Consider the following 26,776-nt stretch of genomic DNA (forward strand, 5'->3'; position numbering starts at 1 on the left):
GGCCCACCTCCGGTGCCTATCTTTTGGTATATACGTGGTTTTGACCTAGAAAAAATAAGGAGAGGACTTTCGGGATGAAGCGCCGCCGCCTCGAGGCGGAACTTGGGCAGGAGCACTTTTGCCCTCCGGCAGAGCGATTCTGCCGGGGGAACTTCCCTCCCGGAGGGGGAAATCATCGTCATCATCATCACCAATAACTCTCCCATCTTGGGTAGGGAAATCTCCATCAACATCTTCACCAGCACCATCTCATATCAAACCCTAGTTCATCTCTTATGTTCAATCTTGTTACCGAAACTATAGATTGTTGCTAGGGGTTGACTAGTAGTGTTGATTACATCTTGTAGTTGATTACTATATGGTTTATTTGGTGGAATATTATATGTTCAGATCCATTACGAATATTAACACCCCTCTGATCATGAGCATGTTTGTTTTTTGTGAGTAGTTACCTTTGTTCTTGAGGTCACGGGATAAATCATGTTGCAAGTAATCATGTGAATTTGATATGTGTGTTCAATATTTTGATAGTATGTATGTTGTGATTACCTTAGTGGTGTCATGTGAACGTCGACTACATGACACTTCACCATATTTGGGCCTAAGGGAATGCATTGTGGAGTAGTCAATAGATGGTGGGCTGCGAGAGTGACAGAAACTTAAACCCCAGTTTATGCACTACTTTGTAAGGGACCGATTGGATCCTATAGTTTAATGCTATGGTTAGAATTTATTCTTAGTACTTTTCTCGTAGTTGCGGATGCTTGTGGGAGGGTTAATCATAAGTAGGAGGTTTGTTCAAGTAAGAACAACACCTAAGCACCGGTCCACCCACATATCAAATTATCAAAGTAGCGAACACAAATCAAACCAATATGATTAAAGTGACTAGATGAAATTCCCATGTACCCTCAAGAATGCTTTGCTCATTATAAGAAACCGTATTGGCCTGTCCTTTTCCTCAAAAGGATTGGGCTACCTTGCTGCATACTTGTTACTATTATCGTTACATGCTCGTTACAAACTATCTTGCAATCAAACTACTCGCTACTTACAATTTCAGCACTTGCAGACACTACCTTACTGAAAACTACTTGTCATTTCCTTCTGGTCCTCATTGGGTTCGACACTCTTACTTATCGAAAAGAGCTACAATTGATCCCCTATACTTGTGGGTCATCACCCCCCCTTAATGCCGCATCCGCTCTTATTCTACAACGACTGAAGCACATCGAGCTCGGCGACGTCTGCCTCTCAAATGGTGACATGGAGCGCCTGCTCCATGGTTGTACTGCACTCGAGTACCTTTGTCTTCAGGCGATCAATGGGTTGAGTACCTTCCACATCACCTCCATAACTCTCCGGACTATTTATGTGTGTTGCTGGTGCGGCAGGAAGACATCACAAGATGTGTACTACGGTATGGTCATCGAGGACACACCTGCATTTGAGAGATTACTTGTAGTTGATCAAGAAGGTCCAACAAGAATCAATGTCATTTCTATGCCGAAATTGAGAGTGGTGGGCTACACCCTCCACATAATAAAGGTTGCTATCATATGGGGCAATATAACGTGACATTCTTTTGCACTAAGGGGTTGAGCATAGAAACAAATAACCGCATGGCAACCTCTGCTTCCCTCTGCGAAGGGCCTATCTTTTACATTTTAGTATTTACTTTTATGCCAAGAGTCAAAGTTTTCTCTTTTGGCAAGCATCATGTGGTGAGGAAAGATCTAGGCACATATATCCAGTTGGATATGGGTAGCATGAGCTATTATTGTTGACATCACCCTTGAGGTGAATACGTTGGGTGGCAAAACAATAAGCCCCTATCATTCTATGTGTCCGGTTAAAATGTTTTCCTCATGTGTATGCGGTGAGTATTAGCAATCATAGAAGACTATATGATGGTTGAGTATGTGGAGCTCTTACTTAGACTCTGTTTAATAAGTTGAATTACAATTGCTTGGTGACTGAGAACATAGGTTGTTGAGTTTCAAGAGAATTCATTGTTTGAACCTTAACATGTGAATTGGTTGCTACTTTAACACGAAAAGTTTTATGAGAAAGAATTGCTGTTATGATGCTAGTAAAAGTGATTGAAACTACCATTGATCAATGTACACTTTGCTAGCATTCACACTTCATAAATTATTTCTTTTATCATTTACCTACTCGAGGATGAGTAGGAATTAAGATTGGGGATGCTGATACGTCTCCAACGTATCTATAATTTATGAAGTATTCATGCCGTTATATTATCATTCTTGGATGTTTTACAATCATTTTATAGCAAATTTATATCATTTTTTGGGACTAAATTATTGACCTAGTGCCCAGTGCCAGTTGCTGTTTTTTGCTTGTTTTTTACATCGCAGGAAATCAATATCAAACGGAGTCCAAACACCGCGAAACTTTTTGGAGATTTTTTATGGACGAGAACACACAGGATGGGCCAGAGCAGCACCTGGGGGGGTGCCCCGAGGGGGGCACAACCCACCTCGGTGACCTCCCGCACCCCCTCTTTGCCCTATAAAATCCCAAATATTCCAAAAACCCTCAAGGTTAACATAGATCAGAAGTTCCGCCACCGAAAACAAATCTAGACCCTGTTTCGGCACCCTGTCGGAGGGGGAATCATCACCAGTGGCCATCGTCATCATCCCAACGACCACCACGATGAGGAGGGAGTAGTCCACCCTCGGGGCTGAGGGTTTGTACCAGTAGCTATGTGTTTAATCTCTCTCTATCTCTCTCGTGTTCTTAAGATATCACGATCTTGATGTATCACGGGCTTTGTTAATATAGTCGGATCATATGGTGTTTTCCCCTCTCTATCTTGTTGTGATGAATTGAGTGTTTCCCTTTGAGATTTCGTTGTTATCGGATTGAATGCTTTTATGGATTTGAGAGAACTTGATATATGTCTTGCAATTGAATACTCGTGGTGACAATGGGGTATCATATTGATTCACTTGATATATGTTTTGGCACTCAACTCGCAGATTCCCGAGATAACATTGGGGTAATCTATGCATAGGGGTTGACACACGTTCTTGTCTTTGTTTCTCCAGTAGAAATCTTGGGGCACTCTTTGAAGTTCTTTATGTTGGATTGAATATTATTAATCTCAATCTGCTTTGGTGTTATTTTAGTATGAACTCTTGGCTAGATCGATTGGAAAGAATAGCTTCATGTTATTTCAGTACGAACTCTAGGATGGATTGATCGGAAAGAATAGCTTTGAGGTGGTTTCGTACCCTACAAACAATTCCGTCTTATGTTCTCCGCTAGATAGGAACTTTGGAGTGATTCTTCGTTGCACACTGAGGAACGGTTATATGATCCAATTATATTAGCGCTGTTGAGAGATTGCACTAGTGAAAGTACGGACCCTAGGCCTTGTATTTAAGAATTGTAATACCGTTTTGTGCCCGTTTACTATTTGCTACCTTGCTGTTTTTATTTATTCATATTATAAAAATATATTTCTACCATCCATATTACACTTTTATCACCATCTCTTTGCTGAACTAGTGCACCTATACAAATTTTCATTGTATTGGGTGTGTTGGGGACACAAGAGACTTCTTGTATTTGATTGGAGGGTTGTTTGAGAGAGACCATCTTCATCCTACACCTCTCACGAATTGATAAACCTTAGGTCATCCACTTGAGGGAAAATTGCTACTGTCCTACAAAACTCTGCACTTGGAAGCCCAACACGTGTCTACAAGAATAAAGTTGCATAGTAGACATCACCCCCTCTGAATAGTTATCTTCCTCTGGAATACAATCTGGAATGAGGGAGGGGGCCCCACTTCGCCCACCATGGAGCGGCGTCTGCATGACATTATATTCCCACATAACGATCATCTCTTTTTCTCTACATGTTCAGTATGATTGTGTACAATAACTGACATGCATAATAAAAAACATAGTTAGATTATGTAAGGCCTAAGGGGTGCATGCAGAAATCAAGACTGATGGTAGAAAACGAGTGGATAGATCCAAAACTAATGATAGCAGGTAGATTATAGCTTTAGTTTAAAAAGATAGACGATGGATCATCTACTGTTTGTTGCCCACCCAACATGAACCACATAGAAGACCCCAGATGAACCATTAGTAGACATATACTATTTGTTGCTGCCTCAATATGTGCCCCACAGGTATTTTAAAACTCAAGTTTGAACATTAGTTTGGACCTGACTCGGAGTCTAAGAGGTGAACAGGACGATAAAGTAGCAGGTAATAATAATCGATGTATAACATAAGCAGACACGAAAGAGTGCGACCTCTCTTTCGAAACTGTGTAGTCCTTAGGTTCATCTGCTCAGTCGATGATGGTAATGCAGTCGGTGTGGCTGCAGACAATGGGGAGATGATCTGAGGCGGCAAAGGAAAGTCTACAGGGGGAATCTCTGTTGCAGTGAATGCTTCCTTCGATGGTGCACCTCAGGTGGTGTGGATGACGGCATGGAAGGAGCAGGACATAACACACATAGTTTTCTTTGACACTATCTGAAAATGAAGTAAATCTGTAAGGGCTCCTTAGAATTGGAGGATTGTATAAACGCAGGGATAGGAAAAACACAGGAATAGGGTAGGAATGCATGTGCAAAACAGAGCATTTACAAACACAGGATTTTTGTCAACCTGGGTGTTTGGTTCACATGAATTGGAAGAACACGGGAATGGAGAAACATGGTCAAATTAAAGTCAAACCATGTGAAAATGAAAAAAATAAGAATCTTATTATGCCAGTAATGCAATCAGTCCTGTTCTTCATGCATATTAATTTGAAAAGGACGTCCAAGTGGATATTAAAATTCCTATGTTTTTTCTTTTAAAGAGACACCAAAGGAAAAACATTCTCCAGTTTTGCTTTGCTCCATTCCTTCTAACCAAATGCACGAATAGTAGTACCATAGTAAAGTTTCCAATTCCTATGTTTCCTTCACATTTTTTTTAACCAGTGGCGATTCTAGTAGGCATTCTTCAACAGGCTGAAGCCTGTCCTCGAAATATTTTGTGAGCTTAGATTTGGTCTACATTAGTATCATATAATGGCTATCTTGCTAAACTGCTTAAAATTGTGGTCCAAAAGAGCATTTAGTTTTCTCCCCGTTAACTTTGTGACCACGATTCATTTATTTCTAGATTTGCAACTGCTTTGAACCAAAGGATCCCTGAGGGATCGACATGAATGTAGAGTAACAAAGTTATGCGACGAGTGTACAACCTCTTTGGCATAGCCTTATCGACCTCAGCATCACTGGGTTTTACGTGGAGGATGGTGATGCTGGTGTGACTGTCGGAGGTGGGGAAGAAGATCTGAGGCCTCTGGATACAGCGCCGAGGGTACTGCTCTGCTGTGATGGACGGTCCCATCGTTGGAGTAGCTCCGGTGAGGTGCACGAGGGCGAGGCCGAAGCAGGACAAGACAAATGATGTTAATCTGAAGTTGACTCTAATATCAACTACAATAGATGATGTAAAAATGTAGGATCTAAAGTATGTCTAGAGGGGGGATTAGACTACTTGACCAAATAAAAATCTAGCATTTTCCCAATTTTAGTTCTTGGCATATTTTAGCAACTATGGACAAGTAAAGCAATCTTAACACAATTCAAGCAAGCATGCAAAGAGTATATGAGCAGCGGAAAGTAAAGCATGTAACTTGCAAGAATGTAAAGCGAAGGGTTTGGAGGATTCAAACGCAATTGGAGACATGGATGTTTTTGTCGTGGTTCCGATAGGTGGTGCTATTGTACATCCACGTTGATGGATACTTCAACCCACGAAGGGTAACGGTTGCGCGAGTCCACGGAGGGCTCCACCCACGAAGGGTCCACGAAGAAGCAACCTTGTCTATCCCACCATGGCCATCGCCCACGAAGGACTTGCCTCACTAGCGGTAGATCTTCACGAAGTAGGCGATCTCCTTGCCCTTACAAACTCCTTGGTTCAACTCCACAATCTTGTCGGAGGCTCCCAAGTGACACCTAGCCAATCTAGGAGACACCACTCTCCAAGAAGTAACAAATGGTGTGTTGATGATGAACTCCTTGCTCTTGTGCTTGAAATGATAGTCTCCCCAACACTCAACTCTCTCTCACAGGATTTGGATTTGGTGGAAAGAAGATTTGAGTGGAAAGCAACTCGGGAAGGCTAGAGATCAAGATTCATATGGTAGGAATGGAATATCTTGGTCTCAACACAAGTGTAGGTGGTTCTCTCTCAGAAATATAGGTTGGAAGTGTAGGTTTGTTCTGATGGCTCTCTCCATGAATGAAGAGGAGGTGGAGGGGTATTTATAGCCTCCACACAAAATCTAACCATTACACATAACTTCCCAAACTCGATGGGACCGAATGGTTAAACTCGGTCTGACCGATTTAGCAAAGCTAGTGACCGTTAGGGTTTTCGGTGGGACCGACATGCAACTCGGTAGGACCAATATGATTAGGGTTAGGGCATAACGTAATCTCGGTGAGACCGATTTTGGTAATAAGCTAACCAGAGAGTTGGTCAGGTAAACTCGGTGAGACCGATCGCTCATTTCGGTGAGACTGAAACGTTACGAAGGGAGAACAGAGAGTTTACATTGCAATCTCAGTGGGACCGATCGCTCATCTCGGTGAGACCGAAATGTTACAAAGGGAAACAGAGAGATTACAACCCCCATCTCGGTGAGACCGAGATACCTATCGGTGAGACCGATTTGCCTAGGGTTTGTGGCAGTGGCTAAGACATTTGAAACTCGGTGGCGCCGGATAGAAAGAATCGGTGGGGCCGAGTTTGACTTTTGGTTTAGGTCATATGTGGATGTGAGAAAGTAGTTGATGGTTTTGGAGTATATCACTAAGCATTTTGAGCAAGAACCTCATTAAGCAACACCTCATCCCTCCTTGATAGTATTGGCTTTTCCTATAGACTCAATGTGATCTTGGATCACTAAAATAGAAAATGTAGAGTCTTGAGCTTTGAGCTTGAGCCAATCCTTCGTCCTTAGCATTTTGAGGGGTCCACTTTTCTCATCCATGCCATGCCAAACATTGAGCTTTCCTGAGATATTAATCTTGAAATAGCATTAGCTCAATGAGCTATATGTTGTTAGGAATTACCAAAACCACCTAGGGATAGTTGCACTTTCAATCTCCCCCTTTTTGGTAATTGATGACAACATATAGATCAAAGCTTCGACAAATGATAATAAGAGTGAAAAACATTGCCGCTTTGAGAAGTATGTGAAAAGCAAGAGCTCCCCCTAAATTTGTGCATAGTTTAAGATTTGCTTTGGAATACAAATGCACAAAGAGTTAGGATCATGGGTTACTCTTCCATGTCACATACATCTTGGTGGAGCGCTCAAAATGATAATAATTAAAATACATGCACTCATCGCCAAGCAAAGTGAGTGATCACATAAAAGGATAATGTCATCCAACAAGCATTAAGGTAGCATATGATCAAACACATGATCATCCAAGTATCACAAAGGCATAAAGTATCTCAACCAAGCAAATAAATGAATTTTAACCACCAAAAAAGATAGAATAAAAAGCAACGCTCTCTCTCGAAGCCTATGATCTATACATTTTCTCCCCCTTTGGCAACAAGTTACCAAAAAGTTCATAAAATGCATAGTGCTAAGTCGACTCTCAGGCTTGGTCTTCAGGTGGTGGTGTAGACAGAACTCCAAGAACGAAGGCATCAGTCGATGTAGATGGAGCTGGTGGAGTAGGTGCTGGAGCCGGTGGCACTGAAGCTATAGCTGGTGCAGATGAAGTAGCTCTGGTGTCTGGAATGGGCACTACAGCAGACCTCAAACCTCTGGGCACTCTAGGAAAAGCATCAGTGGTTGTCTTGCCCTTCTTCTCCTGCACTTCATCCTGAAGTTGCTCAACGACTGACTGGATCTCAGTGACCTTCACATCTAGGTCATAGAACTTCTGCTCCACGATCCTCTCCAAGCTCTCCTGGTTTTGAGTCAGGGTAGCTAATCCCTTCTCAATCCTTAGGGTGGAGGCAATCAAGTAGCCAAGCTAATCTTGCTTGCTCTTTAGAAGATACTAAGATGCTTCTTCAGTAGTTGGCATCCTTGCAGCCTTTTCAGCCTTTGCCTTCTCCTTCTTGGCTTGTGCGTGCACAGAAGATGGTTCATTTTCATCCATCACCATAGTGTTGTCCTCAAAGTTTGGGTAGATAGGCAGGTGCTCCTTGTCTAGCAGATATGTGCCAGTGCCCATCTTGGAGTTAATCAGCTCCTGGATCTGTGGGGCATATCCACAACTCCTCTTCTGATCTGAAGCTGTCCTCTTTATGGTTTCCACAATTAGGCTCATGACTTTGAACTTCTGTGGGACATCAAAGATGTGAAGCAAGTTAATTGCATGGCCTCTGATCATCTTGTGATCACCTGACTTTGGCAAGAGAGTGTGCTTGAGGATCCAGTTGATTGTTGGCAATCCTGACAGAAGGTAATGTACTGATCCAAACTTGTGTGTTTCAGGAGCAGCATCTGGGATCTCCTTGTACATGTGTGCCATGGTGTTGTGATCCTTCTTCTTCTTGGCATAGACATCCAAGTCATCTTCATGTTCTTCTGGGGCATTGATCAACTTAGCCCATTCTTCCAAACTGTTGACTGGTACCTAGTGCCTTCAGACATCCAGACAATCCTTCCATTTGGGTAGAAGTGAGTTGTGGAGTAGAACTGCATGATGAGCTCATCATTCCATTTTGTGAGCTTTTGAGCCACAAACTCATCAACTCCACAAGCCTTGAAGCTGTCATATACACCAGGGAAGTGATCCTCATTTTCTTCAATGAATTTCCAATCAACCCATCTCATGTCACACACTATTGTCTTCTTGTCAAGCAAGATAGTCTCATAGAAGTCCTGCTGTTCCTTTGTATGGAACATGTAGTCCACATCAGCCTTCTCCTGGTGGCATATGGATCTGACTCTCTCCATAGCCTTAGACCAGAGTCCTTCCTGACTTTCATGTTCTCTGCAACTGGATGAGCATCATTATGGCCTGGAATTTTTGGCTTCAATTTCCTCAAGACAACAGAATCATCTTCTTCTTCCATTGCAGCTTCAGGCATTGGGGCCTTGTTCTTCTCTGCTGCTGGGATGTTCCTGGTGCTCCTCTTGGGTGCAGTTTTGGGTTTTGGAGCAGCTGGCTTAGAAGTTTCTTTGGGCTTAGATGAAGCAACCCCTGATCTTAGGGCATTTCCTATAAGCTTCTGAGCTTTAGGTGCTGGTGCAGCATCCTCTTCCTCTTCCTTAGACTCTTTCATTATTGAAGATCTCCCAAGCACTCTGGCAGTGGTCTTCTTGACCCTTTTCTTCCTTTTCTTTTCTGCAACAACTTGCTCTTTGGGTGCAGATCCCAAAGTCTCTTGAGTAGATGTTCTGGCTTTTGACGTTGGAGCTCTCTTGGCAGGAACCTTTTGCCTCATCCCTGGCTTAGTGGCAGCAGCTATGCCATTTTCCTTTTTCAGGACTTTCCTCTTTGAGGTGGCTTCTTCTTCCTCAGCCACATAGTCCTCATCCTCTGACTCTGAGGTTCTTTTCTTGTTGGCCCTGGTGGCAGCCTTTGGCAGATTGCTTGGTGTGCTCCTGCTTCCATCATCTGAGCTGCTAGAGGGACTAGTGCCCTCACTCAAGTGAACTTGTTCCTCTGACTTGTTTTGACTGTCACTCTGATCTGACATGATGCAAACACTGACAGCAGACCCTGTGAATAGATTATAGATGAGGTAGAGTGGATGAGCATCACAAAGTACAGAGGTTTTTGCAAAAGAATGAGTTAAAAACTTAGTTTTAGTTTTCCACAGAAAGCATTTTGGATCTACTGATTTGCAAACTCAGTGATACCGAAGCAGCTTTTGGAACCTAAACTAGTGAACTCGGTCAGACCGAGTCACAGTACGGTGGCACCGAGACTGCTAGGGTTTCACAAAGTGCTGAACTCGGTCACACCGATTTGCAATTCTCGGTCAGACCGAGAATCACATATGCAATGGCCTGAGCCAAATCGGTGGAACCGATTTCATCAACTCGGTCGGTCCGAGATTGTTTCGGCAGAAACCTAACCCTAAATTTTCAATTCACGACTAAACTACAGAGTGTTTTCGATGGATAGATTGATCTCAATCGTGGCAAGATACATGGCAAAGCAATGTGCTGGGGAATCGGAGTTAGAACAGCACAAAGTTCAAGTCCATACCCTAGTTCGGCAATGAACTTGCTACGGCGGCAACAGCGGAGACGATCCCGTTGACGGCGTCGGAGACCAGCTATAGGAGGCGGCTGGCGACGAGGAGGATGATCCGGAGACCCAGGGAGGTAGACCAGGCTAAGCGCGGGCGAAGAGGTTCAGAAAGTTTTCCAAAATTTGGGTCACAGATATATATAGCCTGACTCTGTCGGTGTGACCGAGTGGAACAACTCAGTGGCACCAAGATTCATAACTGCAAGCAGTTACTGAAACTCGGTGTGAGCGAAAAGTTCAAATTGGTTGCACCGAGATTGAAAACCTAGATCGACTTAGTGATCTCGGTATGACCGAAATGGATGAATCGGTCAGACCGAAACACACAAAGAAGTTTTGGATTTTTAAGTCTATGACGAATCGGGGACTCCGAGTGCTCCTCACACAGAGTCGTTCGAATATGACTTGATCAAACCTTGCGATGCAACATGAATAGAGTTTGAGACGAGAAAAGCATAGATAACTAGAGAAGGTTCTTAGGCATTCTTGTCCATCCACTTGGCAAAAGAAAAAGAAACCAACCAATCAAAACAACAAGTGGATGTCCTCGAATGAGTAAATTATGCAACCAACATGCTCACACAATAAAATGACAAATGAAATATGTGGCAAAGCATGCACAAAAAATTCTAGCATCTATCAAGCAATTAGCGATGACTAGGTCATCTATATATGAGTATATTGACTTAGGAGTCAAATGAGAACAATTGATCGTAGGTCATACTCATTGTTTAAGCACAAGTGGGGTTACCACTTTTACATAAAGCGTTGTTGTGTTCACACCATTAGAGTTGCTTTAGCTCAATTCTTAGAGTAAAGCTCCCCCTAGATGTGAGATCCCCCCTAAGAGGGATGAACTAACCTTGGGTTTTGTCGATGATGACTTCATGCAAGTGTTGAAGATGTGGATGCTCTAAGTTGATGTAGATCATTCGGAGCTATCCTTTGGAGTGAATTGCACTTTCAATACCTACACGGGTTAGTCCCACAAGGAACAAACAAGAATATCCATAGACATAGAGTGATGCACACACAATATGATGTCCATGAAAGCATTAGGTTACCTTGTCCCTTGTCTTACCAACAAGAGGGTTTGTGACTCCTTGAACTAGTGCAAGATGTGGAAGTTGATTGCACTTGTTCTTGCCAAAATGATAAGAGTGAAGTATGTTGGCGGAGTCACCCTCAAGAACTCTCTAGTTCTTCTTCTTCGGGATCCACACCATCTTGATGGGAATCCTCGGAGTTGTAGTTGTACTTGATGAAGTGGAACTTGATGTAGTCTTGGGAACCCACTTGACCAAGGCCTTGGGAGCTTCTTCAAATGCATCAATTTCCTCTTGAAGCTTGTCCTTGCCTTTTTCCTTGTGATCTTGTGGTGGAAAATCATCTTGAGCTTGTGTCCCCTTGAAAGAAGTACGATCATACTTATCTTGTTGAGGAACAAACTTCATCTCGGGGTATTGATCTTCTTCCCACTCAACTGCATTGGCATTGAACTTTTGTTCAAAACCAACACCTTGATTCTTCCAGTGCCTTCCTTGCTTGCGTACAATTGCCTCGAATTGCTTACTCCCGGCAAGGATCTTGTAAACACCTTTCTCTATGATTCCCTTCAATAAGCTATTTTCTTGCTCAAGTGTAACTTGGCTAAGAGAATCATTAGTGGAATCAAGAGAACTACTAGAAGCAACAACATCGGATTTAGCATGATTATTGTTACTACTAGAGGAAGAATCCTTCTTGTTCTTGTTACTAGACTTGACTTGAGGCATGTAAGTGGATAAGAGTAAACTCTTGGCAATGTAAGAAGAACTTTTCTTGTGAAGATCATCATTGATTGCCTTTAAGAACTCATACTCTTGCTCAAGATTGAGCTTCTCAAAACGTAATTTCTCATGAGTCCTTAAAAGTTCTCCATGATCTCCTAAGATATTTTCATGAGCTAACTTAAGAGTGTTTACTTCTTTAGTTAGAGACTCAATCTTCTCCTTATCATTGTCATCCGTTTCATCTTGATTAGCAAGTTTAATTAATGTTTCATCATAGTATTCATCACTAGAGTTGTCAACAAGTAAATCATCATCACCTAACAAGTCATCTTCATCACTATTGAAATCAACATACTCGGGGTGTGATACCTTTGGGCCTTTAGCCATGAAGCATCTTCCAATTCCTTCATTTGCTGAATCAAATATGTCGTAGGAGGTGGTTGACACAAGTGCTAGACCGGCAACACCTTCATCTTGAATGTATTGAGAGTCGGAGTGATAGCTTCTCTCGGAGTCATTGTCAGAGTCGGAGCCGGATACCCATTCACCAACATGAGCTTGATGTCTTCGTTTTGTGTAGCTCCTTGATGACTTGTCCTTCCTTTCCAAATCCTTGCTTCTCCGAGAGGGTCTTCATTCATAACGATCATCCCTACTCCTTCTCTCCCTCGATGGTGATTCTTCTCTTCTACTTCTTCTTTTGGGATAATCTTCTCTTCTCTTGTGGGGAGCCATACACTCATTGGAGTAGTCTCCGGGTCTTCCACAATTGTAGCAGTTTCGCTCTTGACTAGAAGATCTTTTGTCATTGTAGGACCTTGACTTGGAACTTCTCTCTTTGCTTCTATTCTTGTAGAACTTGTTGAAGTTCTTCACCATTAGGCTCAATTCTTCATTGAAGGTTTGTTTCTCACTTGATGATGTGGGAGCTTCACATGAGGCTTTACAGGCACCACTTGACTTGTTATGGAGCTCCTCCTTATCCTTGAGTGACATCTCATGAGCAACAATTCTTCCAATGACTTCCGTTGGCTTGAGATCTTTGTAATTTGGCATCATTTCGATCAATGTGCACACGGTGTCATATTTTCCATACAAGGCCCTTAAGATCTTCTTGATGATGAATTTGTCGGTCATCTCTTCACTTCCTAAGCCGGCAATCTCATTTGTGATAAGAGCAAGCCTAGAGTACATTTCAGCGACACCTTCACCATCCTTCATTTTGAACTTGTCAAGTTGACTTTGAAGCACATCCAACTTGGATTCCTTGATGGAGTCGGTACCTTCGTGCATATCAATCAAAGTATCCCAAATTTCCTTTGCATTCTCAAGACGGTTGATTTTGTTGAAGTCTTCGGGGCATAATCCGTTGAAGAGGATATCACAAGCTTGAGCATTGTATTGTAGCATTTTCAACTCTTCCATGGTAGCTTCACGATTCGGTTCTCTCCCATCAAAGAATTCACCTTGCAAGCCAACACACAATAGCCCAAATGGCGGGGTTATGTCCAAGAATATGCATCTTCATCTTATGCTTCCAACTAGCAAAATTAGTATCATCAAAGTAAGGACCTCTATGGTGGTAATTTCCCTCACTAGACGCCAGACTCTCCTAGGTTGTGAAACAAAGGCTATTGCTTCCAAAAGCTAAGAAAATCAAAGCAAATGGAGACCAAAGCTTTGATACCACTTATAGGATCGAAAGTATGTATATTGGGGGGATTAGACTACTTGACAAAATAAAAATCTAGCCTTTTCCAAATTTTAGTTCTTGGCAGATTTTAGCAACTATGGACAGGTCAAGCAATCATAACACAATTCAAGCAAGCATGCAAAGAGTATATGAGCAGCGGAAAGTAAAGCATGTAACTTGCAAGAATGTAAAGGGAAGGGTTTGGAGGATTCAAACGCAATTGGAGACACAGATGTTTTTGTCATGGTTACGATAGGTGGTGCTATCGTACATCCACGTTGATGGAGATTTCAACCCACGAAGGGTAACGGTTGCGCGAGTCCACGGAGGGGCTCCACCCACGAAGGGTCCACAAAGAAGCAACCTTGTCTATCCCACCATGGCCATGACCCACAAAGGACTTGCCTCACTAGTGGTAGATCTTCATGAAGTAGGCGATCTCCTTGCCCTTACAAACTCCTTGGTTCAACTCCACAATCTTGTCGGAGGCTCCCAAGTGATACCTAGACAATCTAGGAGACACCACTCTCCAAGAAGTAACAAATGGTGTGTTGATGATGAACTCCTTGCTCTTGTGCTTCAAATGATAGTCTCCCCAACACTCAACTCTCTCTCACAGGATTTGGATTTGGTGGAAAGAAGATTTGAGTGGAAAGCAACTTGTGAAGGCTAGAGATCAAGATTCATATGGTAGGAATGGAATATCTTGGTCTCAACACAAGTGTAGGTGGTTCTCTCTCAGAAAATATACGTTGGAAGTGTAGGTTTGTTCTGATGGCTCTCTCCACGAATGAAGAGGAGGTGGAGGGGTATTTATAGCCTCTACACAAAATCTAACCATTACACATAACTTCCCAAACTCGATGGGACCGAATGGTTAAACTCGGTCTGACTGATTTAGCAAAGCTAGTGACCGTTAGGGTTTTCGGTGGGACCGACATGCAACTCGGTAGGACCGATATGATTAGGGTTAGGGCATAACGTAATCTCGGTGAGACCGATGTTTGTAATAAGCTAACCAGAGAGTTGGTCAAGTAAACTCAGTGAGACCGATCGCTCATTTCAGTGAGACCGAAACATTACGAAGGGAAAATAGAGAGTTTACATTGCAATCATGGTGGGACCGATCGCTCATCTCGGTGAGACCGAAATGTTACGAAGGGAAACAGAGAGATTACAACCCCCATCTCGGTGAGAACGATATCCCTATCGGTGAGACCGACTTTCCTAGGCTTTGTAGCAGTGGCTAAGAAATTTGAAACTCGGTGGTGCCGGATAGAAAGAATCGATGGGTCCGAGTTTGACTTTTGGTTTAGGCCATATGTGGATGAAAGTAGTTGAGGGTTTTGGAGCATATCACTAAGCATTTTGAGCAAGAACCTCATTAAGCAACACCTCATCCCTCCTTGATAGTATTGGCTTTTCCTATAGACTCAATGTGATCTTGGATCACTAAAATAGAAAATGTAGAGTCTTGAGCTTTGAGCTTGAGCCAATCCTTTGTCCTTAGCATTTTGACGGGTCCACTTTTCTCATCCATTCCATGCCAATCATTGAGCTTTCCTGAGATATTAATCTTGAAATAGCATTAGCTCAATGAGCTATATGTTGTTAGGAATTACCAAAACCACCTACGGATAGTTGCACTTTCAAAAATACATCACCAAAAAGTGCTAGATGTAAAATGCATCAGCCGCGCCACGGCCGCTCCGACACATGTTGTAAATACTGTTCACTCTAAACTTAACTGAAGAAACTGAACTTTACAGTCGAAACTGAATTTTACTGTCGAAACTGATTGAACTAGTAGCAGAGCATTGCAATAGAAGTTTAGGGCATTCGAGCATTAGCAGCAAATAAGCAATGATCTAAATCAGCGGCCGGTTGAGCACGGAACGCACTAGAAGAGAGCAACTCGTGCAGCAGCAGCACGAGCAAGTGCTAAAGCAGCAGCGCGAGCGAGAGCAAGAGTAGAGCAGAAGCACGAATGAGAGCAAGAGCGGGGCAGCAGCGTGACTGACAGCAATAGCAGAGCAGAGCAGCACCACGAACAAAAGCAAGAGCAGTGCAGCAGCGTGACCGACAGCAAGAACAGAGCCGCATCACGAGCGAGAGCCGGAGCAGCAGCAACTAGTGCCAGTGTGGAAGTCACTGCCAAGGAAGCAACGACATGGGGGAGAGATGCCGCGGATGAAGTGGCCGGTGATGGCACCGTCGATGGAGACCCACCAGGGCTGCTCGGTATCGAGCATTGGCAACCCTGTGAGATCGAATAGAAGATAAAATGTAGTGGCGAGTGCAGAACCTCGATGGTGGCGCCGAGTAGGCCTCGGCTTTATCGGAGGAATTGGTGAGGGTGTTGCGGTTCTGGTGGGGCAGGTCAAGACGGCACCATGGGGATGGAGGTGGTGCAATAGACGAGGCGAACGTTGGGGCAACTCCCTAGAGGTGGAGGATGGGGCGGCTGATCCGGCGAGACAATGAGATCGACGACGGATCCGCATCCGGTGCGGTGGATGAGGGACGACGAGCTGTTGCGGTGCACGACATTGTCGAGGAAGAGTCTACGGCTGGGCGGCGGACGGGAGGCCAATGGAGGAGCATGGGGTTTCGCGGGTTTTGTCGGCCTCGGTGTACGAATGGGGGTGGGGACAAAGGGGAAGGTAGGGGGAGCCATGGTTTGGGGACGCGCTTGTCCGAAATGTAGGGTAAGTTACGAATGTACCCCCATCGGTTTTGACCACGTGACGTCAAGGCAGCATTTTCGGCTGAGGGATAGAAGGGGGATTTCGCATGTGTCCACTACGGGACTGATTTCAGATGAGGAGGAAGTTTTTGCGCGCATCAAAATTTTGGGATAAGAAGGCGCGGGGCGGGTTGAAGAGGCGAGAGTTTCACAGCAGAAGAGACAAAAGATACCGAGCTTGAAAATTTCGGGATAACATGGCACGGATTCCATGTTCGGCAGAACAAACTTAACGTGTAAAAAACAATTCATACAAGACACAAGAGAGTCATGTCCCCTTTTACTATATTGCTATAAATGCCATTGGAAAAACTACAAGAAAAATGTAAAAAAATCAAGAGAACAAGATTACCCTGTATAGTACCAAATCAATTCGCAATTCCCTCAACAACAACAAAAAACAAATCAATTCCCACCACAAGAAAGAGTCGTGTCCCTTTTTATATGACTACAAATGCTAGGATCTCGAATTTCAATTCTTGAATCCACGTTCTGTTGAATTCGAATATATCGTTAGGTGACCTGGCGGTTTATAACGGATGTAGTCCTACATTTTGATCTTCCATCTTATATGAACATTTTACTCCACCCTATGAACATATATATTGTCGTCTACCATATGGACTAAATTTGAGTCAATTTTCCTTATTTGAATACGATTGTTGTCAAGTTATACCATCATTTAAATATTATCTTGATAACAGAAAACATGCATATAGCAGTAATCATATTTCACTATGAACTACATGTACCATACGATCTCCAATTCAAATATTTGTATCCATTTTATGTTGAATTCAAATCACAGTACATTGGTAGAGGTAGAAATATGTTCGGGATATTCTAAACCATGTTTTCATATGTATAATTTTTGGCCGAATTGGGACAAGTTTTGGTATAAGCTTCTTACAAACCAGAGATTCTCTCAACAAGCCTCGTGGTTCCGAGAGGGAACGTGTCACCTTTGTGTGTGAAACGATATACGCTGCCGCCCCCCTAATTTTCATTACAGAGGCAACATAGAACTATATGAGTGCCCTGTTAAATTTTGGAATTATTCTGGGTTCGTTTGACCTTTTTTATACACTAGCAAAACATGCCCGTGCGTTGCAACGAGAGGAAAAAAGCATCTTTCATACACACATCCGACAACATCAGCAAACAATATTCTTTAAAAAATCTCTATTGACATAATTTTAAACAATACGAAAAATCAAATTTAAGCCACTGGTTTACATAAAACTCGTATCAACAGTTTAATGTGCATCATCGTATAGGGGTTAGTAGTGCACTGTGAAAAACAGAGAAGATGATTATGTACCTGTTTTAACCTTTGGGATATAGTAGTTGATAGGAATCAACATCCCCTATAGTGCCAATAATAGATTATGTGAGAGAATCAAACTATCATATCTACTAAATCTGAATAGGGCGGAAAACATGTGTAATAGGCTTTTATTAAATGCCTCACATAGAGAAGATATTAATTAAGTTCACATTTTGTTAAATTTTGGAATTATTCCGGTTTCGTTTGGCCTTTTTTTATACATCAATTGAGTTTCTGGACATTTAATACGCATAATTCAAATTTGAACTACAAGCACATGCTCTAGTGCACCGAAGTTGGTTGAAAAATCACATGTGTGTCCTTGGGTGAATTTCTAGGTCCCATGCAAGAAATGGAAATGAAATTCAAACATCTGGGCACCATGACTCGACCGAGAACATTGAGAAACTTGGTTTTTATATTCCTATAAATCCAAAACTCGCCTAGAAATTATGAAACTTGGCATGATGCCACGTCATGGAACTAACATGATGTGGTAAAAAACTTGGCCTATTTGGAACAAGTTTTGGTATAAGCTTCTTGCAAACCAGAGCTTCTCTCAAGAAAGCTCGTGGTTCTGAGAGGGAACGTGCCACCTTTGTGTGTGAAACGATATACGCCGCCCCCTGATTTTCTTTACACAGGCAACATAGAACTATATGAGTGTCGTGTTAAATTTTGGGATTAGTCCGGGTTCGTTTGGCCTTTTTTATACTTGAATTGAGTTTCTGGTCATTTAATGTGCATAATTCAATTTTGAACTACAAGCACATGCTCCGGTTCACCAAAGTTGGTTGAAAAATAACATGTGTGTCCTCGGGTGAATTTCTAGGTCCCATGCAAGAAATGAAAATGAAATTCAAACATCTAGGCGTCGTGGCTCGACCGAGAACATTGAGAAACTTGGCTTTAAAATTCTTGTAAATCTAAAACACGCCTGAAAATCATGAAACTTGGCATGGTGCCATTTCATGGTACTAACAGGTTGTGGTAAAAAAATTGGCTGAATTGGAACAAGTTTTTTTGACTAACTACTGTTGGGCACAGCCCACAGTCTTTTATTAAAATCAAGGCAAGTCCATACAAGTTAATTCTACAAAACTAAATCTATAAAGAAAAGAGTTAGAGAGTCAAAACTCACCTAACCTACCTGTCTATCACATAGCTCAAGGGTGCCCCTCCAACCATTTTAAAAGGTGAGGTCTAATATGAGCCTTGCCCCTATGAGATAACAATGTTAAATCATGTACAAATTTACAACGCCAAGCACTAAAAGTAGCTCTTTCTCCTCTCAAGGTTCTGCCATTCCTGAGAATCCAAATATTCCAAGCAGCTGTGAAAACCACCTCAAATAAGAAGCTTTTGGCAAATCTCTTTCTGGCCAAAGTGATGCACTGATGAACATTGGAGCCACCAGACCAGTCAATCTGGAGATAGTTCCAAATTCTTTAAGTAAAGTTGCAAGAAAAGAACAAATGCAGTCGATCCTCATATATGTGCTAGTGGCATAGAACACAAAGATTATCATCCTCAGCATGACGCCAATGCCTACACACCAGTAGGTCTTTAGTGTGAAGTCTGTCAAAGAATAACTACCAAGCGAAGACCTTGATTTTAAGCGTGCATCTACTTCTCCATAACCATTTGCAAGGCTCAATAGTGGGCAGATGGGAATGTATGATGTTATAGTAGCTTATTGACGCGTAGGCTCCAGAAGATCCAACCTAAGACCAAACATCATTAGCAGAGGAGTCTCTTTGAAATTGTCAACCCAGGATATGAGAGAGTCTAGTTCAGTCGCAGCTTGTTGGGAGATTGGCAACTGGAACAAAGATGCTCTGTTCTGAATATCAATAAAATTAGACACAGAAATCTTATCATCCAGAACATATGAAAACAACCATGGTAGCCTTTGTCTAAGAGGCATAGTAGACCCATCCAGCTGCCATGCATAAGACGAGAATAAAACAGAATCCCCCGTGTTTACCACTGTAGAGGCAACAACTCTATAGTCATCAGAGAGTTTAAAAATATCATTCCACCAAAAGGAGCTACAGAGAACAATGGCTTGGGGAACTACTCCATCATAGTATGAATTCCACAACAAGGATACCCAAGGTATATCTTCCTTATTATATAAGTTATGTAAGTGTTTGATGAGTAGCCCTTGATTCTGAAGATGCAAGTTGATGACACCCAAACCACCTTTCTCCTTTGGTCTACAAACCAAATCCCACGCATCAAGGGATTGCCTTGGTGTATCAGAATTCCCTCTCCAAAGGCATTGCCTCATAATTCTTTCTAGCCGATAATGCCAGGTGGGATAGACAAGGTGCATAAAAAGTATATGGGTATGGAAGAAAGAACATATCGCAGTAATTGGAGCCTGCTGCCTTGATTCAACATGTAAGAACTAGCTGACATATGTCTCTCAACTGAATCCACCAGGGGCATTAAATCCTGGATTGTGGGTTTGGTGGTGCCCAAAGGTAAACCTAGATAGGTGAATGCTAGAGTTCCAAACGCACATTGGAACACCTGGGGCAAGCCTGACTACTTTAGCCTCTGGGACATTTATAGGGACAATCATGGATTTTGCAAAATTAACTCAAAGTCCTGTAGATGCGGCAAAAACATGTAGCATATCTCTCAGGGTAACTAACTAAGCATCTTCAGCAGGTAAGATCAAGATTGTATCATCTGCATACTGAATTATCTGGAAGTCAGGATCATGACACTCAATTGGAAGTGTCAGTTGACCAACTTGCAACATCTTATTGACTACAGACTGTAAGAGGTCAGCTGCCAAGACAAAAAGTAATGGGGAGAAAGGATCCCCTTGCCTAATGTAACGCCCACGATGCGGCTATATCTCCCACGTGTCAAAGAACGACTTAGAGGCATAACCGCATTGTAAGCAATGTCGCAAGTGAGGTAATCTTCACACAACCCATGTAATACATAAGGGAAAGAGATACATAGTTGGCTTACAATCGCCACTTCACACAATACATGAATAAAGCATTACATCATCCAGATACAATCAAGGTCCGACTACGGAACCAGAATAAAAGAAGACTACCCCAAATGTTACAGATCCCCGATCGTCCCAACTGGGCTCCACTACTGATCAACTGGAAACGGAACAACATAACGAACATGATCTTTCAATGAGCTCCTCCTTGAGCTTGGTTGAGTAACCCGCACGGTATCATCGGCACCTGCAAACTGGTTTTGGAAGTATCTACGAGTCACGGGGACTCAATAATCTCACACCCTCTTGATCATGACTATTTAAGCTTATAGGTAGGGTAAAAGGTATGAGGTGGAGCTGCAGCAAGCACTAGCATATATGGTGGCTAACATACGCAAATGAGAGCGAGAAGAGAAGGCAAAGCACGTTCTAGAAACTATGATCAAGAAGTGATCCTAGAACAACCTATGTCAAGCATAACTCCAACACCGTGTTCACTTCCCGGACTCCGCCGGAAAGAGACCATCACGGCTACACACGCGGTTGATGCATTTTACTTAAATTAAGCTTCAGTTTTTTTTACAACCGGACATTAACAAATTCCCATCTGCCCATAACCATGGGCACGGCTTTCGAAAGTTCAAATCCCTGCAGGGGTGTCCCAACTTAGCCCATCACAAGCTCTGACGATCAACGAAGGATATTCCTTCTCCCAAGAAAATCCGATCAGACTCGGCATCCCGGTTACAAGACATCCTTGACAATGGTAAAACAAGTCCAGCAAGACCACCCGATGCGCCGACATCCTGATAGGAGCTGCACATATCTCGTTCTCAGGGCAACACCGGATGAACACTACGTACAGCTAAAACCAGCCCTCAAGTTTCCCCGAGGTGGCGCCGCAAGTGGCTCTGTTTCGGACCAACACTTAGACAAGCACTGGCCGGGGGGGTTAAAATAAAGATGACCCTTGGGCTCGCCTAACGCAAGGGAAAAAGAGGCTAGGTGGCGAATGGTAAAACCAAGGTTGGGCCTTGCTGGAGGAGTTTTATTCAAGGCGAACTGTCAAGGGGTTCCCATTATAACCCAACCGTGTAAGGAACGCAAAATCCGGGAACACAACACTGATATGACGGAAACTTGGGCGGCAAGAGTGGAACAAAACACCAGGCATAAGGCCGAGCCTTCCACCCTTTACCAAGTATATAGATGCATCAATTAAATAAGAGATATTGTGATATCCCAACAGCATTCCATGTTCCAACAAGGAACAAACTCCAAACTTCACCTGCACCTAGCAACGCTATAAGAGGGGTTGAGCAAAGCGGTAACATAGCCAAACAACGGTTTGCTAGGACAAGGTGGGTTAGAGGCTCATGGCAAAATGGGTGGCATGATAAGCAAGTGGTAGGTATCGCAGCATAGGCATAGCAAAAGAGCGAGCATCTAGCAAGCAAAGATAGAAGTGATTTCGAGGGTATGGTCATCTTGCCTGAGACCTCGCAAGGAAGAAGAACGAGTCCATGAAGAAGACAAATGGACGTGGTCGAGCGGATCCTCACAAACACGACGTTATCAGAACCAACCCGAAGAAGCAACACCGGAAAGAAGCAAACAACATAGTAAACAACCAACACCTGACCATGGCATGATGCACAAACAAGTATGATGCATGTCCGATTTAATGAAGCATGGTCTGGCAAAGTGCACAAACAAGCCTACAAATTAAGTGGAGCTCATTATGCAACTCCATTGCATACTGACGAAACACCACATGGCTTATTTAGTTCGATCTGGTATATGTACCCAACAGTATTAAATGTTGTTAGCATGGCAAGAGATGGCAAGAGGTGAAGCATAATGAAACTACCCATCTAGGCAAGTTTAAATGAGGCCGGAACAACAAAACAACAAGTCCGGAAACTCCTCATGTGAAAATTTTAGGTTTGGTACTGTTCTTCCCTAAACACAATTTTAGAGTTGTTAAACATGCAAATCAATGTCACCATGTTAAACTAGACATTTTTCCACCCCATTTACATATAAAGATTATTAAGTTCGGAGCTATGGTTAAATAGTTATGAACTGAATCATTTTAGCAAGTTATTTAAGAAAATTTAAACAAACAACATTTTAAACATTTTAAACATAGATGAACGTTGGATATTATTAAACTAGATGAAATTCTAAGCAAGCTTCATATATAAAGTTTTTCCATGTGATGCATAGTTTGTGAGTTATTAAATGTATGAACATGAGGGTCTTTTTTGTAAAACTGCGCAATCTCCGGAAAATAGCTAAATCGCAAATCCTAAAAAAACTACACGGGCCGGATCTAGAACAGGGCCCAACAGGGAAGGGGGCGCAGTGGAGGCTCACCATGGGCTGAGGCCCAGCTTGTGAGGAGGAGGGCCAGCAAGGGCGGCGCAGATCTGGCCCGACTGGGCCTAGCTTGGCGCTGTCTGGGCCTTGGAGGCCAAGCGGTCAACAGGCGCGACGGGGCAAGGTGCGCTGCTCTCGTCTCTGAACTCTGAAGGGCAGGAACAACATCAAGGGATGCAACGGCGGCTTGGAGCGGCACAGGACTCCGGCGGCGCTCGAGGTGGGCGGAGGAAGCGGATTCGGGCAGCGAGGTTGGGCGGGGACGGGTCTGGCCACCGAAGGTCCATTCCGGCAGGATCCGGGCGTGTCCTGCAGGCAACATATCCTGTTGCAGAGAGAGAGAGAAGGTTCAGGGAGGGAGAGACACGAAGAAGAAGAAGAGGGGCGGCACGACTGACCTGGTTCGGGCACTCGGTGCTCATGATCCATTCGGGATCGAGCCGAGGAGGGTGAGGAGGCACAGCCTCGGGCATCCTTCCGATAGCGAGGCCCTGGCGAAGTACAACGAGGGCTCGCCGGAGCTCTGGTTGGTGGCGAGGAACAGAAAGCGACGAGGAAAAACTCGACGAGGCAGACTTGGCGCGGGCTTGACGGGGTCCTTCTGGTGGCTTGCCGGCGGCGAGTTTTAGTGGGGCGGCGGGATCGTGAGGTGGAGGCGCTGGGCATCTTCAGCGCGGGTGCTCGGGGAAGAAGGAGCTCGGGCAGTGGTTGGCTGCGGTTTGGATCAAGGAAAAATCGGGCAAGGAGATTTGGCCAGGTGGTGTGCGGTGGAAAACTGAACGAGGAAGGAGGTGGGTGGATGTGGTTGGCTGGATGTGGACTCCGAGGAGGATTTGCAGAGGGGGTGGCGGCGGATGAATTGGATGGATGGGACATGAGGCCTAGAAACTAGGGTTTGTCTAGTTTATAAAGCAAGTGGATCTAAAAGCAGACTAATGGAAGCCCTCCGATCTAAAATGGACGGCTAAGAAAATATAGGTTAGGAAGTCCAAAAAAGAAAACGGAGACATTTTGTAGATGTTTAGGGATGATCTGGACACAATGGTGGTGACAGTCCGAGTCGGGTTCGGGACAGCTTTTCGGACGCGCGCGCGAGGAGGGCCGCGGGCTGACGAAAGAGGTTAGGTAGGGCCTGAGGGTAGGTAGTGGACTATGCGGAAGGCCTTAGGCTGAGAGAAGAGAGAGAGACCCGGCGACTATTTCCGGAGACCGAAAACGTCCGACGCGTGCCCGGCTATAATGCCGCTATAGTTTAACGGTTGGGCTATCAAACGAACTCTGAATGCGATGAAACTTGACAGGCGGTCTACCTACACTATAATAAGACCACACGCCAACTTTCATCCCATTCCGAGAACATTTTCCGGCCACTTATAAAATACTATTTCAGACATGCCGCGGGCGCGTGCAAGTGTATCTGGGCTCAGAGCGGACAACGGACGGAACTGGGAAACCCAGACAAATGCAAGTTTTGAAAACATGATGATGCAATGCGAATTATGACATGACAAGATGCAACAGGCAAGCAAAAGACATGGCAACAACGGCGAATAACCGGAAGACACATGGCGCAACGGTCTCGGGGCGTCACAACACTCCACCACTACGAGAGGATCTCGTCCCGAGATCTAGAATGGCACCAGAGGGAAAAATGGAAGAGAAAGAGAAGAGGTAAAACTAAGTTGCTTCTCTGACCAATGAGTGAAACCAAAGAACCTTGAGAGGTTGAACAAATTGAAAGAAAGAATGCAACGGAGAAGAACGAAGTAGAAAACACTTTGTTAGAAAAGAGGAACAAGGAAGAACAAATTTGGGTAGCACTCCGGTTGAAAAGAGATGCAAGACTTGATAAGATGAAAGAACTTGAGCAGGGGACACAACACTCCGGTTAAATGGATAAACCAAGAAAAGAACACGATCCTGACAAAACAAGAAGATGGGTTGAAGAGAGCAACATCACAATGCCTCCCGAACAAAAGTAAGAATGGAATGGAATGAACAAAGGGGAACACGATCTTGAGAGAGCATGCTTTAAACAAATGCTGGAATGGAGTTGTTGGATTATCAACAACGAAAGGAATAAGCTTGATATGGTCTTATGGAATACATCTCAAATTATGAGGTGACAACCTGCCACTCACGGGAACAAGAATTGGATTGATAAGAACAAGGAGATGGGAAACTTATCTAACTGGAAGGATAAATGAAGAACTTGGATCATTTGTAAGCACCATAATTAGCAACAATCCTTAGGGAAAGTTTTAGGTGAAATATAACCCAAGATAACTCCAATGAAGAGATTGATGGATTTAAGATATCTCATTCTTGACAACATGTGAATCATGAAACACGAAGGAAAATTATCAAAAATGACATAACACCACCTCAAAAGATAAGATAGAACGAATTGGACTTCGGAATGCAAGATGAAGAATACTTGAGCTCCTTAGAAAAGAATTTTGATGAACCCTTCAAGAAGGAATTAAATCCTTGATGAACCATCATGTAGAACCTCCATGAAGAACTCCGGTAAATGAAAGGATGACAAAAGAAAAGGAAAGAGAAGTTGAAAACACAAGGTGAAGCCTTGCGATGATTTAGATGGATGTCCGTGACGAGATAAAGTAGAAAACTTGGAACTTTGGGAAAGAAATATGAATAACTAGAAACCGAGAATTGATATCATGAACGAACTCCGGAAGAAAGTATCCATCACTTGGATGAAGCAAGAATAAGAATTAGGTTATGCATATCCTTCACCAATTTAGATTGATGACATGCAATGGATTTGGCATACTACTTATTCTCGTTGAAAAAGGATTAAGATAGATATAGCGCCAAATTGAGAAGGTATTCGACGAACCACTGGTAGGATTGAAACAACGAATGAATTGATATGATAAACGAAGGAAGAAGAATCTTGGAAGAACCACCGTAAGAATTGAAAATGATTAATGAAAAGATAAAGAAACACCGCGAAGAATTAGAGAACGAATGAAGATACTTGAGATAATTTAGATGCAAGTGAACGAAGAGATCCCAAACTTATCAGAGAAAACTTGAATGATGCACCGGTAAGATTTGGAGAGCGAGAGCTGAAAGCTGGAATGAATAAATCCAAAATGATGGCCTTCGGGGGAAAGAAATGGAAACAACTCATGAAATGCTCCGGATGGGTGAAAAGAATTCTCACAATCAAAACAATAATGAGAGGATGTCATAAGGCTAGCACCACGAACCTTGAAGAGAATGGAGCAAAATATGGAGTACAAATTCATCTTCGGACTTCAAATGTTGAAAATGACGATGAGAAACACCACCATGAATTGTTGAGGCACTCCAGAATAAAGAATGGAAAAGGTTGAGCCAACGATGAAAAGAATTTGACCGATCTTGGCGAAACTCATAGGACTGATGATAATTCATTCTTATGTCAAACTTTAGAAGATTTAAGAATAACTCTGGGAGAATAAGAAGAGTCAGGTAAGATCCTAGGAAAAGACCTGTGGGTTAGGACCCACTAAAAAGAAACACCGTTGAGGAGATTTAAAAGAGAGATTGCACCGGTTGAATTTAAATGGCTTGAAAGA

The sequence above is a fragment of the Triticum aestivum genome, chromosome 3A (genome assembly GCF_018294505.1).
Source record: "Triticum aestivum cultivar Chinese Spring chromosome 3A, IWGSC CS RefSeq v2.1, whole genome shotgun sequence".
Taxonomy (NCBI): Eukaryota; Viridiplantae; Streptophyta; class Magnoliopsida; order Poales; family Poaceae; genus Triticum; species Triticum aestivum.